This window comes from Panthera pardus, unplaced genomic scaffold (genome assembly GCF_024362965.1).
Source record: "Panthera pardus isolate Hobbes unplaced genomic scaffold, ASM2436296v1 HiC_scaffold_17, whole genome shotgun sequence".
In the NCBI taxonomy this organism is placed as follows: domain Eukaryota; kingdom Metazoa; phylum Chordata; class Mammalia; order Carnivora; family Felidae; genus Panthera; species Panthera pardus.
Window position 1 is genome coordinate 69,977,795 of NW_026526732.1, and position 22,098 is coordinate 69,999,892.

At 36.3% G+C, this 22,098-nt stretch overlaps 1 long non-coding RNA gene across 1 annotated transcript in view; it reads right to left on the minus strand.

The window, feature by feature from the left end:
• Positions 1-22,098, minus strand: part of LOC109263422 (uncharacterized) — a 580,530-nt gene that overhangs the window by 365,295 nt on the left and 193,137 nt on the right. Inside the window, exons 2-3 of the long non-coding RNA XR_002078202.2 lie at positions 14,211-14,320; positions 10,698-10,846 (exon numbers count right to left, since the gene is read on the minus strand). This is a non-coding gene — a long non-coding RNA (uncharacterized LOC109263422). The remainder of the gene's footprint in view (positions 1-10,697; positions 10,847-14,210; positions 14,321-22,098) is intronic.

The following is a 22,098-nucleotide window of genomic DNA, read 5'->3' on the forward strand; positions in this document are numbered from 1 at the left end:
TTGTGCAATTAGGAAGGAAATCAAGATTGTAGAGTGCAGCACCCAGCAGAGCACTCAATTTTGTACACGGGGAAAAAAAGTTTAAAGAAACTTGGTGTGGTGACTCGGGTCTTTGGAGAGTTTAAGTCTGGAATGTCTGAGAAATAACCAGGAAATAGGTAACTGTAATCATACCCCTTCTCACCTCCTCCCCTCTACACACATTCCTCCACTAACATAATAAAAATGCACATTATTCCTCTAATTTAGGCAGTGTTTTGTCCCATTTAATGAAACATCTATGGCTTTAATTCAATATCTTTAAAGTCATTTTTGTCACCATAAGACCATTAAGCATTCCAGGTACATGAAGGCCAGCAAGGTTAGTCTCCCATCAAGCCATCTGGGTTGCTTATATGAGCTTGGTGTATAGACGCAGATTGGAAAGGATCAGGAAAATACTGAATTTCTTGGAATTTCCTCATTCTATGTGAGATAGCAGGAAGCATAAAACATGATGGTTAGAAGCAGTGACCTCATTTTATATTAAATTCATTTATCTAGTAGATGAATGTATAATAAAGGGGCAGAAGACAGCTTAAGTAAGACTAAGAAAAATATTTAAAATAATTGATATTTGTTATCAGAAAACCTACTCCTTCTCTCACTGTTCTCCACTTCTACATAGTAGTATTCCTCAATTGCCTATGATGTGCCATATGGATCAGTCCTCTCTTGGAAACATACAGCCCATGTCTATAATTATTTTAAAACTCTTTTCTTCCCAACCACACCTGGTAGAATTTTTATATATAGCTTTCAGATCCACAATTCATCCAGCAAAGAATCATCCAGCTAACATTGTGAACCTACGTCTTCCCAGACTCTGCTAAGTAAGGGGACACAAAGATGAATAAGCCACCATCTGATACCAAGGCACTCTCATCCTAATGGAGGAAGCAGACATGTAAATAAATAATTATAACATATCCCATGTGTATCCCATCTGCCGAAAGGAAGACATTTCAAACTACAGTGGGAGCACAGAGGAAGGTGGTGAAATCTTTAAGAGGTGATGGTGCTTGAACTAACTCTTAAAAGATGTGTGGTATCTAGTAGGAAATGGAGCAGAGAAGTGGTGAGAAGAACATTATAAATGAGGAAACACCTAGGTAAGACAGAATTTATAAGGAGGCCAACGTTCAGAGTATCCAAAAAATGTAGCATGGCTAGAGCAATGGTTTTAAACCAGGAAGGGGAGCAGGAGAAGAAGACGATATCAAAACCACCTATATCAAACCACGCCTCATGAAGCACAGGGCGGGAGTCTAGGAAACAGGTAAGGGACTCATGAGAGATAAGTTGCAGAGAAAGGTTGAAAAAGTAGATTGAAACATGACAACTAGATCATCCAAACACTTAGTCACTGCCAAATCCTTAGCAATATGCTTTCTTCTTTGTGTCTTCTTTTATTTTCTGCTAATATACATATCCAGAGGAATAGCTTACCATTTGTGTTGGTTTGGTAAGGGATATGGATTTCACAATTGTCTCATGTTCTTATGGCAGCTCATGAAATAGTATCAATTAATGTGGTAAAAAAAAAAAAAGATACAGAGAGAAAAACTAGGGGTCTAGAGAGCTCATAAACCATAAAATTAATTTCAAGATAATTTAATATTGGCTTTATCAGGAAACTTATTTTGTCATCAAGATTTATCAGCCTTCTTAACAATCAGACACAGAGAAGTTAAGGAACATCACTTAAATCATGTCAAACTAGACTGGCTAAATTTAGCACCTGAGCATGGAGTTTAGGGGATGATCCCAGGGATATATTAGATATACATACAATATTTCCTCCCATATCTTCAAAGAGAAGTCTTACTTCTTCGTACAAACTTATTTCCAGTTTCTCTTAGTAGGGAAAAAATAATTTCAATTGCCTACCCAAATCTCTCCTGTAAAGTCTTCCTGGTCTTGCTTATATTAAAACCAATAGAAAAGCAAATTTTATATCAGAAACAAATGTATACAAGAAACACAGAGGGGGGTGGGGCTGATAGATGCCCAGTCTCAGATTTTTCCGGACAGTAACTCCTAAGACCTGAAGCATGTAAATAGGTATTAGTCTCCCCAGGTCCTCTGTGAAGGCTGGAGGGCTCTCCTCAGCCAGTGTCAGCTAAATCCCTCATGTCTGCTCAACAGGAACCTCAGTTTATGAGGGAGGGAAATTATAGATTGAAAAATGTTCTTTTTGTGAAACTCTGGTTGTAATGTTCGGTGAAATGATAAATGAATAGGTTTTTCCTGGCAAACTACAGTAATTAGGCCATTCCTCACTTCTTTATTGGAGGCAGACCTAGATGTTTAATCATCATTATGTGATCATTTAATTTTAGCAAAGTGTTACTATTGGAAAAATTATATATTCACCTTGCCCCCTCCCCTTTTTTAAAGGTGGTGATGAAAGGAAAAACAAAAACTCTAAATTGTATCTGGAGTTTAGGGAGAAATGGGACACCAATTTTAAATTTTACACAACTTTAGTATATTTTTTCTGATTTTCATAGTAACATATGGTATTATAATAATATTGTAGAAAATGTGAAAAATATGTAAAATATTAGAAAAAATGACTATAATTACCCACTGTTCCACTTTTCTAAGAAAACCATCATTGTTAATAGTTTGGTGAATTTCCTTTCAGCTTTTTTTCTTTGGGGTTTTATTTTATAATATTCACGAAATAACAAGATTTAGGCTAGTATCGGCCACACAGAAGCACGCCAATGAAAGCAGAAAATATGGTTATTTTAAAAGCATTTTGGAAAACTTAGAAAGCATTTTCATACTAATCACTGACCAGGCATGGCCACAATAAAGAATTAAGTTTTTCTTCTTATCTTTGTGCCTGAAATCAACTTGGGGAAATGAATAAACATACATTAAGAACTTTGAAGGAATAAATATCTTCAAAGAGCTTGAATCTGTAATTTCCCTGAAGAACAGATTTATGATCTAAGCCCATTCTTTTCAACTTAATGCATTGGCCTTTCCATAGGCTGGTAAAAAGCAGTTCAGTAACTGCATCTTCCGTCCTCGGTGATAAGATCTCCTGCAATAGGATCAATAAGACCTGCTTTCATAGAACTTTTTTCTTATCCCATAACCTCAAAAATCATTTTGTGCCACAATGATCACTACAGGGAGGAAAATAAAGAGATGTTGAGTCTATCAAAGTTTTTCATAGCGAGGCTGGTTTACTTCAAACCATCACAGCATGGTGGTTAACGGCTCTGGAACAGCCAAAGGATGGAAGCAGATGGAAAAAAGACACTGAAAGATCCTCTTCTCTCTTTACAGAGACCTTCAAAGTTAAAGGGGCATAAGATTCATATTCCAGGCATTTACTACCTAATTTGGCACTGGGAATTTCAAACTAGGCTTATTTTTTTAATCCCGCTCTTAACTAAGAGATTTCTGAAATAAGCCCTAATTTAGTATAAATATAGAAATTGTTAATAGATGAGGTAAAAAGGAAGATCCAGATACAAATTAGTTTGGAAAACCAGTAAGTAAATACATTTATTTTTTGTAGTATTTTTCTGAGTCTTTCCTCTACCACATACACTGTAAGTCTCCCAGAGAGGCCTGTAGTATACAGTATTCCCCAGTTTTGTATTTCCATTTCTCCCCTTCTTTGAGTTCCACAGAACTCATTTTGAAAAATAACTATTTGTATGTTTCTGAGTACCCAGGTAGAGTAGGTCTGTGTTCCAGAGTTGATTCCTTTTAATGTGAATAAAAAGGTAATACTCATAAATACAAAGTCATAATTATAAAAGACTTAGGTGACATGAAACCTTGCAGCATTTATTTGAGAAAATATCTCTAAGCTAGGAATCCCTGGTGTAGGGTCAAGTACTGCAATATCGCTTTTAGGTTTATGACCTTGGACAAATGATTTGACCTTTGTGAATCTTAGTTTCTTCCTCTGTGAAATGGAAGCAAAAGTCTTGTCTATCTCACAGGATTGTTGTGAGGATCAACTGAGAGCTCTTTAGAAAATAGAGATTGTACTAAAAAAAAAGTCTGGGGAGTTATTATAATTCTGACTACTGCCTGCTTTAACACTGAAATAAATGCTCTTTGGTAGACGTTTTCAAATAAGCTATAAAGAAAGGTCTATGTATTATTCAGCCAATTCTTTTCTGAACCTCTATTTCTATACCTTTGTTAAAAGATAAACTGAGGCGCCCTAAAAACTTTGTAGTTTATTTAAGCAAGAATTGATTCAAATTGGGCAGCACCAAAACAGAAGTGGTTAGTGTGCTCCACTAAGAGGAGCCAGGGTAAAGACGTATATAGAAAATGCAGAAACAAAGAAAAGAAATTATGTGACTGCTGTAGTTTAAAGCCTAGTTGGTTGCTTGTGACTGATGTGATTGCATAACCTTGAGGCATTCACAGGCTTAAATTTCGTTTTGCTTACGTAGGCCTCCATGTTATTAAAGCCACCTCAGCCTTCTTGTTTAATTAATTTTACATCTTATGGTGCAGTTTTTTCTAAAATTGTTTTCTGTGTCCTAATCTCATCTTCCATAACAGACTAGAAACTCCTTGAAGGCAGAGTTAGGGTTTGATATTTCCCTTGACTAAGGGATTGTTTGCTGGTATTTTATTAAGATGGAAAAGATTATCAATATAGTTGAAGTTCTCCCATAGAAAGTATGTTCACGGGGGGGCGCCTGGCTGGCTCAGTCGGTTAAGCGTCCAACTTCAGCTCAGGTCATGATCTCAAGGTCTGTGAGTTCGAGCCCCGCGTCAGGCAGGCTCTGTGCTAACAGCTCAGAGCCTAGAGTCTGCTTCAGATTCTGTGTCTCCCTCTCTCTCTGCCCCTCCCCTGCTCATGCTCTGTCTCTCTCTGTCTCAAAAATAAATAAGAACATTTTTAAAAATTAAAAAAAAAAGAAAGTATGTTCACAGATGCAGATGGGCATATTCAAAGTCAGAAGATACCTGTAAACTGTTTTTGTTAGGACGATATTTATATATATTACGTATTTAAGCAACAATTCAGTCGAAATGGTCAAGCCACCTAACATGTCAATACAGCATTGAAAGTAGAAAAGCCTATATGACTGAGATAGTTGATAACAATGATTGTTAAAAAGAAATACTCCTTTCAAACCCAAGAAGCAAATCAAAAGAGGTCACAGGTAACAAGTGTGAAGCAAGTTGACAGATCTAGTCTCTCCAGATAAATAATGCCTAAGTTAATTCCAAAATAGCTTTATTACATTTTAAATATAATGCCAAGAATTCAAAACCTGTGTTTTTCCCAATTCTATTTGCAGTTAAGGAAAAAGTTCTGCCAGAATGTATCTTAAGGCAAAACTATATTTGAATTTCTTTGCCTTAAATTATAATCTAACACATGCTTTCTACAGACAGTAGGTCATGCTCCCCATTGTTTAAGCCAGTTCTCCTCAAATCTTTCTTGCCAAATGCCCTTAACTAAAAGGCAAGTGTTCTCCTCCCTGGGAACTTGGGAGCTCACCTCTGAAGCAGCGCGACACAATTCGAAATTTTTTGGTCTTATATTTTATTTATCTTAACATGCAGGAACACTGTTCAACACATTAAGAATACATTTGTGTCTGCTTTAATATAAAATTTATAATTGTATTTCTTATCATCAAGGAAACCTGATGTTCCAGGAAGGTGTGTGCTATGTGTATGGTGTGCTTTGCAGTACGACCCGGCATGTGCTGAATATGAGCACCCCAGTAAGGAGCTGAGCCCAGTCTTCAGTTTTAACAATCTCATTAAGTAAGCCTTTTCTTCCGTGATAACCAAAGACATACTGCAACAATAAAAAATATATTTGCTTCCTTAAGAAAGAGAGTATCTGCAATTCACACATGGGTTTCTCTCATGAAATAGTAAAAGAATTTTTTTAAATATGAAAAACCATAGAGCAGATGAAATGCTATCATGGTGAGGCTAGAGTGTGACTTTATGCTCCAAGCAAAAGTCTGTGAGCTTAATGAAGCTAATGTTTCTACAGTGAACTGAGAAAATTTCCTCTTAATGGTTTTCTTCTTATTGTAACTTAAATTCATGTCAAGGATCCTCACATTTCCCTAAGGACACATGTTCAAGGTTTTGCCTTCAAACTTCATTGATATACAAACCCTCCTAAGCCCTATTGTGGGAATGCAAGCATCATATCTTGGCTTTCAAGAAAAAAGAAATCCTTGTACTATTTGCTCAAGTCTAAAACTGACATAAGATGCTTAGTCCTACAGTATCTGAATATAGTGTATTAAATGCTATTTATAAAAAGTAAAGCTATGCTAATGTGCCTATCTGCCCCCTACTGCTTAGCAGTATTAAAGATTAAAGCCAATTGTTTTGTAAACTGAAAAGGCTGTAATGGTTTCTTGGGAAGTGCTCCTTGTCAGCATTCCAGATAAGGTTGCTATTAAATTTTTGCCGCTATGGATGGCTGGCTTGGGTCATTATACACTTAAATTGAGTTGCTGTCATTGTTATATAATGACATGAAAGAGCCTTTGGCCTATAGCAATGTGGTGTACCTTTTAAAGAATGGGTACCACTACCAGATTTATAAGAATGGGTCTGTTCGCATTATAGTACCAAGCTGTTAGGTGTTTCAAAGTGATTTAGATGAAATGTCCAAAGAATTCTCATGTATATCAAAGACAAACAGCTGAGTTTTGCATTAACCTGCTTTCAATAATCATTGAAACTTATTGAGTGATTACAGGATGTAGCCGATTCATGGCTCTTTTTTCTGTCTTGTAATTTAATTATGTCTTTCTCTGAAGTGGGGATAGTCAAGAACCTGGATTTTTCCATAATCCTATAAATTACTTGTTCAGATTAAAGAATAGTCATCCTGATCTCTTCATTCTAAGCATGTTATTTGCCAATCCTCTTACAACTTGAGAAGGCTATACATTATTTTAATTCCTAAATGGGCCAAAGGTTAGTTTAAAAAAAAAAAAAAAGATGAAGGACGACATCACATTTCTTAGGTTGAAGTATTCTTTCTTTCTAATACAAACAGAAAATTCCAACCACCACTTCTGTAAGGAGAAATATTTTCTCCCTCTTTTCCCAAATTTGTAACAACCCAGCTCACTAATTATGGAGAAGCAGGTTTGTCACACTTCAAACATACTTATTTATAAACATTACCTATATATTCAAAGTGTTTTCTCTTTCTCAACTTTTTAAAGGTATAAATAATTCCTTTTTCTTAAACTACATGTATACCAAATAGGAATATAATAATTTTGTTAATGTTTTAATATCAGACACTCAAAAACTGAATTTAAGAACTTAGCAGATGGAAAGATTTATACACAATGCAGATTTGGGCCATCTCCAATTCATGACAATATGAATGGCTTTGTTAAAACTACAAGTCAGCAATATTCAAATGTAAACCGGCATGACAATTTTTTTCATTTATAGCATTCTTGTAAAAAACTGAAAAACTCATGCATTTTGAATTGATCCAATAGCTCAAGAATGCCTGAAATTCTAATCATTATCCCTTTTCTGGGTCTTTAGCACTTCACACTCTCTGTTCTGCTTCTCTGGGAGAAACATTTTCCTCTCCAGTGTATCTTTATCTTCATCTGTGTGTTTCAAACTAGAGAGAGCGGACACTCTAATACTTAGAGAGAGTTTGCTTTATTATGTGGCTCTATTGAGTCTAAAAATGCTACAATCACAAACAGCCCTCTGAAGATGCCTGTATACTCAAACAGATACATGATTTTTTCCCAGCAATGGAAAGCAATTTATAGCTTTTTCTATTGCTCCAGAAGTCCTTCAGAAAAATGGCACTTGCAAGAATAATGTTATAGCATGCAATCAAAGAAGACCTATCTTTAAAGATTAAGTGAGCTGTCCAGCAACCTGTAGCCATGACAACCAATGTTGGTCCATAAGCTCAGAAATGGTAGTGCCATTGGGAGCACATCCCATCAAGTGAATGGCAAATGGAGCACCTGGCTGGGGCATGATGCTGGAGAACGGACATTTGGGGTACAGTGTCCATCTTTGGGAGTAGAGCAAGGTGCATCATTCAGGTCTGCTCCAAGACCTTGTGTTGTTTCACCAATTCACCAGAGTAATTCTCTAGAAAAACATACACAGCTCCTGCAATGTAATCCAGTCTGCAGAATTTGGAACTCTGTACAGGGTTAGGAAAATGGGCAAATGCCAGACTTTTGTGTTTGGGGGACTCTTTCCTTACCCTATGTCCCAATTATACCTTTAGAATTTAGGTTCCAAAGTGAATTATTTAGGCTTAGTGTTAAGGTTAGAGTCATAAGTTAGTGTCATAGCAATGAAATTAGTAGCCAAGTGGAGTTTTACACATGAGAAAGCTGCTCTTCGATAGTGGTATCAAGACTATGAAAACTTGGGAATCTGATTCCCATAGATTATTTTATTGCATTTTATTAATCAGCAAGCCCAACTTGAACTAGACACTTAGAAAGAAAATTGTACCAATATGGTTTCTGCTCTCAAGCAAGATACCAATGATGCATTATTTATGAAATGCAGCACAATGTAAAATTAGTTTGTCAGAAAATACTTCTAGAAAAAGATAAGAGCCTACACTGGAATAATAATAAAAATATCAGATACTTATATAACATCTACTGTTCTAAAAATTTTATGAATGTTAATTCATTTAATTCTTACAGCAACAATCTGGGGTAAATACTATTATTATCCCCAATTCACAGAGAGGGAAACTGAGACACAGATATGAATAAGGTCTCTCAGCTAGCAGTGGTGAAGCAGAAATTCAAGCTCCAGAGTTTGTGTTCTTAAACCTCTGCTATAAGTAGACAAAGATTGACAAGGAGGTAGGAGAAAAGATGAGACAGGAAAAGCGGGAAAAAAGATGATAAAGCCACAGGCCTGGTTAGAAATGAAGTCATCCTTATGGGGGACCATAAGAGATGACTGTGAATGGGCAAAAGATTGCCAGTCAATGGAGAATTTTGAATGTACTATTGAGAGTCCTTTGATCAGAACCGGGGGGGGGGGGGGGGGGGAGTTACAGAGAGGGAAGGAGGCAAACCATAAGAGACTCTTAAATACTGAGAACAAACTGAGGGTTGATGGGGGGTGGGAGGGAGGGGAAAGTGGGTGATGGGCATTGAGTAGGGGAACCTGTTGGGATGAGCACTGGGTGTTTTATGGAAACCAGTTTGACAATAAATTTCATAAAATATATATATAAGAGAGTCCTTTGATCAGAAAGCTACTATGGGTCCTTGAGTATGTGGATAAGGTAATGTAAGAAAATATATTTTAGCATGGTAAATTATTATAAAGGAGGCTACTTTAATATAGCCAAAGATACAGACATTTTGTAAAACAACTTAGCTTTACTCTGCAAAGGCAAACATACATATACCCTCTGACTCAGCATTTCCACTTACAGTATAAATCCTAGAGAAACCCTTGCACATGAATATCAGCAGGTACATACAATATTTGTCCATAAAGCAAAATGCTTAAAACATAATTAAATGCTTTTTAACAGGAAAATGAAAAACTAAATTGTAGTATATTCACATAATGAAATATTATACAACAATGGAAAATGAATGAACTGCAGCTATACTCAAAAATATAGATGAATCTTAGTAACATTGATTTGAAGCAAAACTAGAAGTCCTCATATAAAATAGAAGGAAGGAAGGAAGGAAGGAAGGAAGGAAGGAAGGAAGGAAGAAAAGAAGGAAGGGAGGGAGGGAGGAAGGGAGAGAGGAAGGGCATTCACAATGATCCAGATAGGAAAGAAAAATAAAGGAAAGAATAAGGGGAATATAAGAGTGAAGGAAAGAAAATCAACAAAAAGGCTCTAGGATAATAGTGACAGTGGAAATGGATGTCATGAAATCTTTTGAAATCTTTGAAATGCTTTTGAAATCTTCTGATTCTAGTTCAGTCCTCTCTCTACCCTTCCACAATTAGTTTCCTTTAAAAGAATAACTCCTTGATCAAATCTTATGTTTCTATATTGCTTACAATACTGAACTCAGTATGAGGCAAATGGCATTTCCTCAAAAATTATAAAGGAAAATGAATATAATTGAGTGGAAAAGATACCCATATGACAGACAATACAGATGGGCCTCAGAAATGACTGTCTTCTCAGGGTGCCTGGGTGGCTCAGTTGGTTAGGCAACCGACTTCAGCCCAGGTCGTGATCTCATGGTTCGTGAGTTTGAGCCCCACATCGGGCTCTGTGCTGACAGCTCAGAGCCTGGAGCCTGCTTCTGATTCTGTGTCTCCCTTTCTCTGCACCTCCCCTGCTCATTCTCTGTCTCTCTCTGTCTCTCAAAAAATAAATAAACGTTAAAAAAATATTTTTTTAAAAAAGAAATGACTGTCTTCTCACTCAGAAATCCCTTCTACAACATTTCCTGACATTCTACTTCTGCTTGAATACATTCATTAATGAGAAGATCACTATTTTGAGATACCCTGTTCCATTGTCAAAGAACTGGAATTGCTACACCTTATAAAGGTCCCAAATTGAGGACTAGAAGTACTAGATCTCCTCTGTGGAATGTGAAAACCAAGTCTATTCCTTATCCCAGGACAGCCTTTCAAATGTTAAAGAAAAATATTAAATATTTGTAATTTACCTTTTTCCAAAATAAGCTTTCCTAGGCTTTAATAATGTGGTTTCCAGGCCCTTTACTTCCTGGCACCTTCTCACCCAGTGCTGTCCAGAACAACAGCACTCTCTTTAAAGCACTGTCCCCAGACATGAGCTCAGCTTTCCAGATGAGACCTGACCAATACAGAGTAGAAAGAACTTAATACAACTTGTCCTTAATCTGAAGTCAATACTTTTAAATTTGCCATATGTAAAGAGGTTGGCTTTGGCCTCATGAAGCAAGAAACCAGAGTTTAAGGATTAAAGGCAAAAATCTTTCCTTTTCTCACATGAATCTTTCCAAAGATATAAAAATAACAACATATGATATCTGCAAACACTTTAGAGTCCACTAAATGTCTTCATGTACATTATCACATTTAGTGACAGGCAGGTGTTAGTTATCCCCATTTTTCAGATGAAAAAAAACAAGGTCATGGAACAAGTGACAGAGCCAGAACAAGAGCTGACTCATTCACACCCTAAGTCCAGCACTCTTTCCATGGTAGCAATGCTGCTTCATATAATCAAATAATCATCAAATGGGTGACCTCCCTCTAAACAACCAACTAGGAGACAAATTTTGCAACAGAGCCCTAATATAGTAATGATTTTTAAATCAATAAGAAAAAGACTGGCAATCTGATAGAACAATAGACAATGAATTCGTCTGGCGGGTTCACAGAAAAAGAAATACAAATAGCCAACAAGCATGTTTTAAGATGCTCAGTTTGACTCATAGTTTTAGATTGCAAATTAAAACATCAGTAGGCTATCATTTTTCAGTAACCAAATGGGCAAAAAAATATTTTAAAACCTGATAATCCACATACTGGTGACAGTGTGGGAATAATAGAAACTTTTCTGTTGAATGAAAGAAGAAATTAATGCACTGGGAGTGAAAGTGCACTTTGGTACAAATTTTTGAAGGTCAATTTGGCAATAACTGTTTAAATTTGAACATATTTGCCCTTTGACCTAGTAATTCCACTTTAAAGACTATGGCCTCAAGGCTTATCTAAGTGTGCAAAAATATTGGTCCAGGATGTTTTTTGTTGAATTACTACATTAGCAAGTCAATGGATACATTCTAAATATCTGTCCTTAAGGGATTATTAAATAAAGCACAGTACATCCATGCAATAGAGCACTGAGTGGCTATTAAAAAAGTGAGGTGTGTCAATTTTTAGCCATGGACACACATCCATGGTGTATTAAGTGAATAAAGGGGATTGCAAAATGATATATAACACGATTCCACTTGTAAAAAAAAAACCACACATATATGTAGTCATTTATATGTATAACTATTCATGTTGTGAATATACATATCCATACACCTGTTTAATAAAACAAAATGTTTGGGAGGACAGAATACATACCAAATCATCAACAATGACTATTTCTGGAAAATGGAATTCCATAATGTAAACGATTGGGAATAACAGGGGACTTCTACATTTCGGGCTTCTTGGATAATATACCATACTCAGGAAGAGTTCTGAAATATTTTGTAATGTCTAGAACATTACAAAAACTAGTATATAATGGGGTTTCCTTTTGTACTAAAAATTTATCAGTCCCATTACTTTTCATTTACTAAGTAACTACTTTTTGTCAGGCATTACACTAAGCACTACACACATCTTATTTAAAATAACTTGCACACTAAAACACGGATGAGTTAAGTATTAACATCCTTCATTACAATAAAAGTGTGGCCCAAACTTCTAATATTATAATCCATTGACTGCATGAGGGGATACACATACTTGGCCAACCGAAATTCTTTCTGGCCTGTATCTAATGATGGTAAGAGAAATCAAAATAGCAAAAATTCAGATTTTTAAGGGACCTCAAGAGAGATAAAGTTATCAAGTTCACAATCAATGGATGAAGAGACTTGTGTGTTAATATTTCCATTTCTTTGTCATTGAGGCCAAAAGTTGATCCCATGTTTCAAATGTCTTACATGCATCAGATGTTTTAGATTATATGTCACCATTTTCAAAAGGGTCTATGCAGTTGATGAGGTTCTCTGCAAAAAGGAAAGTTCCCTACAGAATTAACTTATTTTTCCATCAATCACCATCTAGAAAACATGCAAGGGACTTTGGATCCTGGAACACAATCAGGGCAAAAATTGTATGTATCAATTTTTGATAAAAACGATTATAGATGAGATAATGTTGGGGGAAGGAGCACAGAGAGAGAGAGAGAGAGAGAGAGGGAGAGAGGAAGAACATTTGAAATCATGTGTCTCAACCATTCATTTGTCTTTAAGGAAGAAAATGGGAGGAGTTGATATCAAGTGAAATCTCCCTTCAAACAGTTAGTAGAGGCTGCCATTTGAAAGGAGAGTTAAATGTTCTTTGTGCCATTTCAAAGTAAAGAACTAGAACCAATGGAAGCTAGAGAAAGATAGATTTCAGTTCAATACATGGGTAACTTTTTAATAAAATTGTCCACATGGAATGGACTGCCTCAGGAAGAGGTGAATTCGTCACCTTTTAAAGCTTAAGCACAATTAGAATGAACACTTGGTAGAATGCTACGGTAGACCTTTATGAATTGAATATTTCCTCAAATTAGATGACCTTTATGTTCCTTTGAATGGTTTTTTGCTCACTTATATTCTCTTATATACCATATTTTCTATTCAAAGATAGTAAAACATGTGGGAATCTGTGCATATACTAATCTAAAAATCAAAAGTAGAAAAACAAAGCAGAGAAATAAAAGCCAATGTTTACTGACTGCTTATTTTGTGCCAGGTACTATTCGAAGTCCTTATGTATTAACTCATTTAATGAGTAATTAACTCATGAGTATTAATTCATAAAATGAGGTAGTTCCTAACATGATCTTTATTATACAGATGAAGAAACTAATGTACAGAGAGGTTAAGAAACTTGACCGAGGTCACACAGCTACTAAATGGAGGAATCAGGATTCAAGTTTAATCTGTTTGGCTCCAAAGTCCATTTTCTTAACTCTATGCTAGTGACTAAGAGTGATGTTTACTGACTTAAAAACAGCTGAATATTTCATCAGTCAGAAATCTCCATAAAATATACATTCTTTGAAAAACTTTATCATAAGGATGAGTCAGATAAACCTTAAATTATCCAAATAGACACAAAATTCAAATTCAGTTTTATTTTCCAAGTCCCTAAGAACATTTACACAGGCCCACATAAAGAGAATGACTATCACTTCCCAAGTTAGAAGTGTAGTGTCTCCCATGTTTGGTTTAGGGGTGAAAGGACAAGAACATGGGCCTGAATACAATCTCTCAGTCCTGTCACCAGCACACTGTGAGACAGCGGGTGAGCCACCTGGCCACTCTTTGAATAAGAGCATGGGCCCCCAAAATTCCATTTAACCTGAAAAGACTCCATAAAGCATTTAACTGAGAATTGTTTGAGTAATATATATTTATGGCTTTTGGTTTTTGTTTTTTTTTTACCCCGGACCTTCATATTTATTGGGATACTACCTTTCTCAGAGCTGGTAAGAAATATATAGGTCCCCTTCCTCATGATTCATCCTTTCTTCATGATCCATCAAGGTTTATTTTGGAGATCTTAGCTAGAAGTTTCATTTCCCCTACGAAAAAGAGAGATTAATTCACAGAGGTGATTATATTAACAAGGAATAACATGCTATGTAGCCAGTGAAAACACTTTTAAGGTCCAAGAGGAGCAAAACACAAAAGTAATCAACTATATAATCCCATAAATAACTTTAAAATTGCACTACATTACCAAAATTTTATTCATCCCATCAACCAGACATTATTACTTGCTAGTGTTTCTGTCTTTCTAACATCCCACTTCCTACTTTTCTGGTACACACATTTTGTGTGTGTGTGTGTGTGTGTGTGTGTGTGTGTGTGTGTGTAACTAACACATTAACAATTCACCGTATCAGATCGCACTAAACCAAACAAAACTAAAATTGAAAAAGCAAAAACAAAATGTATTTAATTTCTTATATATACTTTATTGTCCATATTTATTTATAATAGGCCTTGTTACAGATTATTTGAAACAGTTCTCAAGATTACTTCCACTAAAATAGAAATAAGTAAAAAAAATCAGGGTCTGGGAAATTATAAATTATGATAGAATATCAAAACCAAAAGAAAGATTAGACTTGCATATACATTCTATGCTATTATTAAAATTGAGCTAAAATTTTGTCTCCAAGCATCTGGGTAGCTTCTAAAAAATGGAGAAAGAAAATCAGATACGTGACTCTCTCTCTCTTTCTCTCTTTTTTTTTTCTTTTTTGTCATGTAAAAAGGAGAATTTAAAGAAGTTCAAAGATCTTTTTTCCAAAGGCCTTAAAACAAGGGACATTAGGGGATATAAAAGGCAATCTATTTAGTATCACCCCTACAGTATATGCCTAATAGGTTTTAGTTTTTAAAATTTTATTTTGTATAGCATTCCTCAGTGTAAGCCAGGACAGAATGTCAAACCGTAACTTAGTGAAAATTATTTTGCAGATGTTGAGGATGGGGAAGGGAGTAGAGGATTAAATTCAGACATATCTGGCTGCTCACTCTTATGACTACACCTATCTTTTTGAATGGATTCAGCAAGCCTTAATGGCTACTCATGGCAAGAAAATCCATCATGACAGCAAACTGACACAAATCCTTATAACCTAAGCAATGCACAGAAGCCTCTGAGAAAAGTTAGTCCTATGGTCTTCACAACATGGAGATGATGACCTGGGAATCTCACCCTGTGTCCCAGACTAATTGTGAAACCTTCCCTGAAGGCAGAGCTAACTCAGCCTTGTGTAATTTCACCCCTAATAACTATCTTCTTCATTTCTATGTCATTTCTCTCATTATAATATCACTAATAGGAACAGGTGTCTTCACGGCTGTATAAGACAGTCTCAGGCAGCCTTTGATTTATTTGGCTGACTCCGATTTATCTTACTATTGTGATCTCCAAAATATGGACATTTCTCTTTGGCATCTTGTCTTACTGAATGGCCTGTGTTTTTTAAAATCACTGTCTTGTATTTATTTTTATGTACCAAACTTTATATTTCTCTGCTCCAGTTCAGATTTTTTTATCACAAATATGATTCCACATTTTCCAACCTTTTACATATCTTTCTTAATATTTTCTCTTTCACTTCTGGATTTCTACCACAGTCTTCTCTACTGATATTCCCCACTTGAGACATAAAAAAATAGAAGTTTTTTTCAAAGTTTGCTCTATTTTACTCTAGTTTGTGAGTGTTAATTTTATTATTATCTAAGCTTAAATGTAAGATTTTTATAATTTGTATTAATGTATAATTGGTACATCCCCACCCCACCCACTCAGGTTCTCTGGGAGGCATGGAATGCCCCCAACCCTACAAAGAACTTCAGCATTGGGGCGCCTGGGTGGCTCATTCGGTTAAGCGTCCGACTTCAGCTCAGGTCACGATCTCGCGGTCCGTGAGTTCGAGCCCCGCGTCGGGCTCTGGGCTGATGGCTCAGAGCCTGGAGCCTGTTTCTAATTCTGTGTCTCCCTCTCTCTCTGCCCCTCCCCCGTTCATGCTCTGTCTCTCTCTGTCTCAAAAATAAATAAACGTTAAAAAAAATTAAAAAAAAAAAAAGAACTTCAGCATTTAATATGTTTGCATCCAGATCACCCCTTTAAGTTCATCCTTGGTGATCAGTGCAGTAAAGAACTACCCAAGTAAGTACTTTCCAGGGCAGAGATGGCCTCTTGGCATGGGTCTGTCAAGCAGTATTCCCAGAGGCCCTTAAGAACTCCTCAAGCCCCATCTGCTCATTGCTCAGTTGTAAAATACATTTACGTGATTGCTCATATGTTAATGTTTCTTAAGTGAGAAGGTCTTTTATTTGTTGGGACATCAAATACAATATTTATTTTTAAAACCTGTTATTAAATCTTCAGTGAAATTTACAATTAACAGCATCTTAGATCCCAGGAAATATGACAGTAGACTTTATACCATTCCTTTAGAAACAGTGAGTTAATAGGACCAGTCATATATTGAAGCCTTTCCTGGTGCATGACAGTTAAACCATACCAACTACTTTATGATGTATGGTCATGCTTCCATATCTCCCAGAAGTCTAATAATTATAAATAACTTCAAAAAATAATAAAAAGGGGGTAGAATACAGCCTCACTTTGTGCCCTTGTGAATTGTTCTCTGGTCTATAGAAGACCATTCGTACCTACATGGATTCTTGACATAATGTTAAGACACCAGGTTTGTACAAGCATTGGTAACTGCAGATGCATATCATGACATTTAACTCTGTTCAGACAAGCAAGGACTTGCTCATAGTCCTGTGATTACTGTGAACTTTCTTATTAGGCAATAATAAATTTAAGGGTGATAGGAGATTATCCTACAACCTGTTTGTTCCATATATATAGACCTGAAAAATTCAAAAAAAGAAATTCTCATTAAATTTGGATAGGAATGTCCAATAAAATATACACTGTAAGGGATGTAGAATGTTGCCTTTTAAAAGATGACAGGAATTTAAATCCAAACTACTCAAATAGAATCTTGCACATAGAATTTGACAAAGGAAGCCTTGAACAGACTTTGAACAATTTTGATGATCAAAAAAAAATTTACCTTGTACATTTTTAAAGCTTATTTATTTATTTTGAGAGAGAGAGCATAAGTGGGGGAGGAACAAAAACAGAGAGAGAGAGAGAGAGAATCCCAATCAGGCTCCACACTGTTAGCACAGGCCCAAGGCAGGGCTTGAACTCACAAACCGTGAGATCATGACCTGAGCTGAAATCAAGAGTCAGATGCTTAACCAACTGAGCCACCCAGGTGCCCTTACCTTGTACTTTTTATTTTATCTTTATTTGTATTTTAATGTTTATTTATTTTTGAGAGCAGAGAGAGACACAGAGACAGAATCGGAAGCAGGCTGCAGGCTCAGAGCTGTCAGCACAGACCCCAACACGGAATCATGAGCCCTGGGAATCATGACCTGAGCTGAAGCCAGACACTAAACCAATTGAGCCACCCAGGTGCCCCTACCTTGTGCTTTTTAAATGGAGCCTTTCAATGAATATTTTTATGGTGGACATAGTAGATGCACTTGGTTACATATTTAAATTATCAAAAAATGCAAAGATAAAACTGCTTTTAAAACATGTCATTCTCATTAAAGATCATTATAATGCATAATGCATATGTGGCTAATTCAAACTAAATTTCTTTGAATGGAGAATGAGACAGCACAACTGAAGCAAAGTTTGAGTTAGTTTATATCTTACAGTATATGTCTTAGGGAAGAAATCACCATCGCAAAACTAAATACAATAAACATTTTTCAAACATTTACCAAATATAAGACACTATGCTAAACATTTTACATAATTTAGGTCATAAAAATCCCTACCAATGCTCCCAAGCAGATATTTTATTATTTCCATTTTATGTTATTATTCCCATTTTATAGGTGATGAAACTAAAGTTGAAAAAGGAGGTAGTTTGCTCAGCAAATAAGTGAAAAGGCAAAGTTTCAGACCCATAGGATTGGGCCCCAGAGCCTCTGTCTTGACCACTACACTGTTGAGAACATTGGGCATTCTGCTGGGCAAGTTTTCTATGTAAATCCCCCAAGTTAGGTGTCTCCACAGTTCCAGGGTGAATGGAAAACTCTTTCACCTTCAAGACTGGTCCTCTGATTTGCACACATACAGCTCTTTTACATTCTGAGAAGGGAGACTCATATGTAATCCTGAAACTAAAACTTTTTTCTCCTACTGGATTTAATTCCAAAGATATAATAACTACTATGATTAAATATCTCAGTGGCTTCACATATTTCGATTTAGAATGTCATATGGCTACAGTCCTTAATTCTACTATAAGTGCCCTTCCCTTTCAGGTTAACTGCATGCCAATTAAATACTCTGCACAAAGGCAAGGTGACTCTGGAGGGAAACATGCAATTATGTAGTCTCCAAGTAGTAATTATCTAAAATTAATTGATGTTTTATGGGAGTTTTGATCATAACAAACAATATTTACAATTGCAATTCAATTCCAAGATATCTTCTTACTCTGCTTAGCCATCCAGCTATCTGTTCAGTCATGTCTTCTCATGTTTGGGAAACATATATGACTTATGGTACAGTTAAATGAATGTTTTATTAATTCCAAAGGGAGCTCTTTGAACAGGAAAGATATGCAATGGTGTGGAAGAAAGAACACTGTAGAACCCAAGGGTACTTAAGAAAAAACAACTGGCCTTCCAAGTGTCCACTTGGGTTAACATTTCTGACTTTCATTGTAAAGTCTACTGTTGTTATTTGTATAACCTCATCAGGAAAATTAAAGATTCATTTCCCACACTTTTCTCCAATCCTCCATCCTCTGTCTGCCATCAAAAGATAAGAGATCTAAGATTCTGTCCCATTTGAACGAGTCAACTCAGCCATTTTTCAAGTCTCTCAGGATAGTGATTTGCCTGTGTTCCCTTTTTCCCACTAAAATAGAAACTTTTGAAAGTGCAGGCTGGGGCTTATTATCAAAGATCCTTTGTAGTTATTAGGCACAAGAAATTTGTGTCTCTGATGCCTATCACATATTTAATAAGAAGACATAATTACTGCAAATGGTCCCCTGCTTGAAACCAGTGACCATTCCTATTACATACTTCTTTTTGAAATAACCATTTGTGTTGAAAACATCACCCAAGGAGCATTTACAGAACACTCACTGGTGACAATGCACCAAGATAAGTGTGTGATCAAATGATACTTGTCTGGGTTTCTGACATTCTCTGCTTTAAGAAGGACAGAGAGCATTAACACCAACAGACATGAAAATATATGATGGATAAGCTTATGTTAAATTCCACTCTGAGTTCCGCATTCCTAGGAAATGCTTATTTGGTTTTCATACCCTAGAAAGAAAGTGCATTCATTTAGCATGTTGAGATTGGGTTCAATCTAATTGAGAAAGTTTTCAGTGTTGATGTTTCACTATTGAAGAATCTCCCCCAGCTCTTCCTTCAAAGGGTTGCACCCATTCTGAATCAGACAGAAAAGCTTTCACCATTATTCTTTGGAGGAAATAGTCTTTGGTTGATATTCCTCTCTCAATCACACCTGTCCTCACTTTCCCACATCAGCTTTCTTCACAATCAGCGCATTACTGTTTATTCTCCCTATTCTCTGTCTCTACATCCTCTGACCCCCTTCTCCTACAGGTTTTAAAGTGAAGGAGACCACACTCCCACTCAGAACCCCAGAGCAGGGAAATTACAGAGCTGTCACAGCTCAGCAGTGGGACCACCAAGCACCTTGGAGTCTAAAGAATAAATGGAAATCCAGTATATATTTTAATGAGTCACTGCATTTGACCATGAAATAAATATCTCCCAATGAAAGAAATGGATATCTGTATATGTGAGTAAAGGGTCAGTCATCATTGCTTCCAGGGTGTCACTTTGGTGAAGGTTAAAGAGATTATACATTAGTGGCTCCATTAAATCAATAGATATTTTTAAGCAGGCATTTATACTTCACAATTATTGGAAAGAATGAATGGATGGATAATGTAGAAAAATACCTATCAGCAATAATCTGTAATAAAATTGGTATTCGCAGTAGCCTACAAAACAATAAAAAATTTATTAGAATGCCAGAGATTCTTCATGCAGCCTACCATGCCTCAAACTTTGCTGTGGAATTGCTTATTCTTTAAAGTGAAGGGAGTTGGGGCACCTGGGTGGCTCAGCAGGTTAAGCCTCTGACTTCAGCTCCGATCATGATCTTGTGGTTCCTGAGCTCAAGCCCCAAGATGGGATCTGCACTGACAGTGTGGAGCCTGCTTAGGATTCTCTCTCTCCATCTCCCCCTGTCCCTGCTCCCCACCCCCCAATAAATAAGTAAACTTTAAAGAAAATAAATAAAGTGAAGGGAGTTGCTGAAGTCTTTGACCTCAGAAATGAAACGTGACAAATAATTGATAATTTCACACATCCAGAAATGTAATAATTAAGTGATTATATATCCATGATTCTCTGGTAAGCATCCTTTCCAGCTGTTGACCTAGTAGTACTTTGAGGATCTGTAACTAATTCCAGAATGATTAGTGTGTGGTCCCTGCATCATAAGTATTATCCAGTCCTTAAGTTTATAGGGAGAAAGGCTTAGCTGATCCAATATCACCATCCCAGCCTAATACAATCTCTCAAAACTCCCTTCTCTTTGCACAGCACAAATCACTGTTCCTCCCCAGATTGGGTTTGCTAAAACATCCTGAATTCAGACAAATCAGCAAATTCCCTAGAAAGATTTTTTCAAAGGTCTATATGGGGGCTAGTAGGAATTTTCAATGAAAAGATACAGATTAAATAGATCAATCGATTGACTAACTGATTGATTAATGTGGTTCTTGCCCCTTCTTCAGGGAAAGAGATCTTGGCTTTAATCATCTAATCTGGTCTTAGAAATCACTTTAAAAAGAAGCCCAAGAAAATCATATTATGTTAAAAAAATTCTATTTTCTTCAAGCACAAATATCAATACTACCATCCCAAGCAACCACATTCAATTTTCCAAAATACTAGTAAAATTTTACCAGTGCTTTGGGTTCTCCTGACCCAACTCAAAGGGAAGATTTGCATAAAAACTAGTCCAAAGTTATAAGTAAAATATTATACATTTTTCTAATGTATTATTAATTAGAAAACTATTAAACATTTCCCATTATTTGATTTCTTTGAACAGTGGAACAAAGAACTCAGAATTTTGCTTTTCATATTTTTCTTCATAAATGATCTAATTAATATTATGTCTCTGGGCAGTATAATTTCATAAACCAACCTCCAAAAAGAAACACCTGCTCTTTTTCCTGAGCTCTCAAGAATGCAATCAACATCCACTTTATAAGAATGACGGTATTAATAAATGAAACTACAAAATTGCATCACCCACTGGGAGCAATACATTGCCCTGCGAAGTTATTCTACAAATGAAGAACCAAAGGGCAGTCAGCCTTCAGTGCCAGAGGAGAGTTCTGAGGAGAGCCACATGGAAGAGAAATTTGCAGCCCAAATGGTTATCAGAAATATCTGAAGGACAATGAAAATGTATAAAATCTGAGTACCTCTAGTAGACTCACTGACTCAGATTCTCAAGAGGTTTACCCAGGAATACAAAGTTTATAATAGCTGCTCAGTGATTCTGATGACCTACAGTTAGGGAACCCATTAATCCAGGACAGTGTTTCTCAAAGTGTGGTCCCCAAACAGCAGCATCGACATTAGAATTGTGATTCACTGGGCTTCACCCTAGACCTCCTGAACCCAAACACTGTGGGTAGGGCCCAGAAAGCCACCTGAGCTTTAGCAA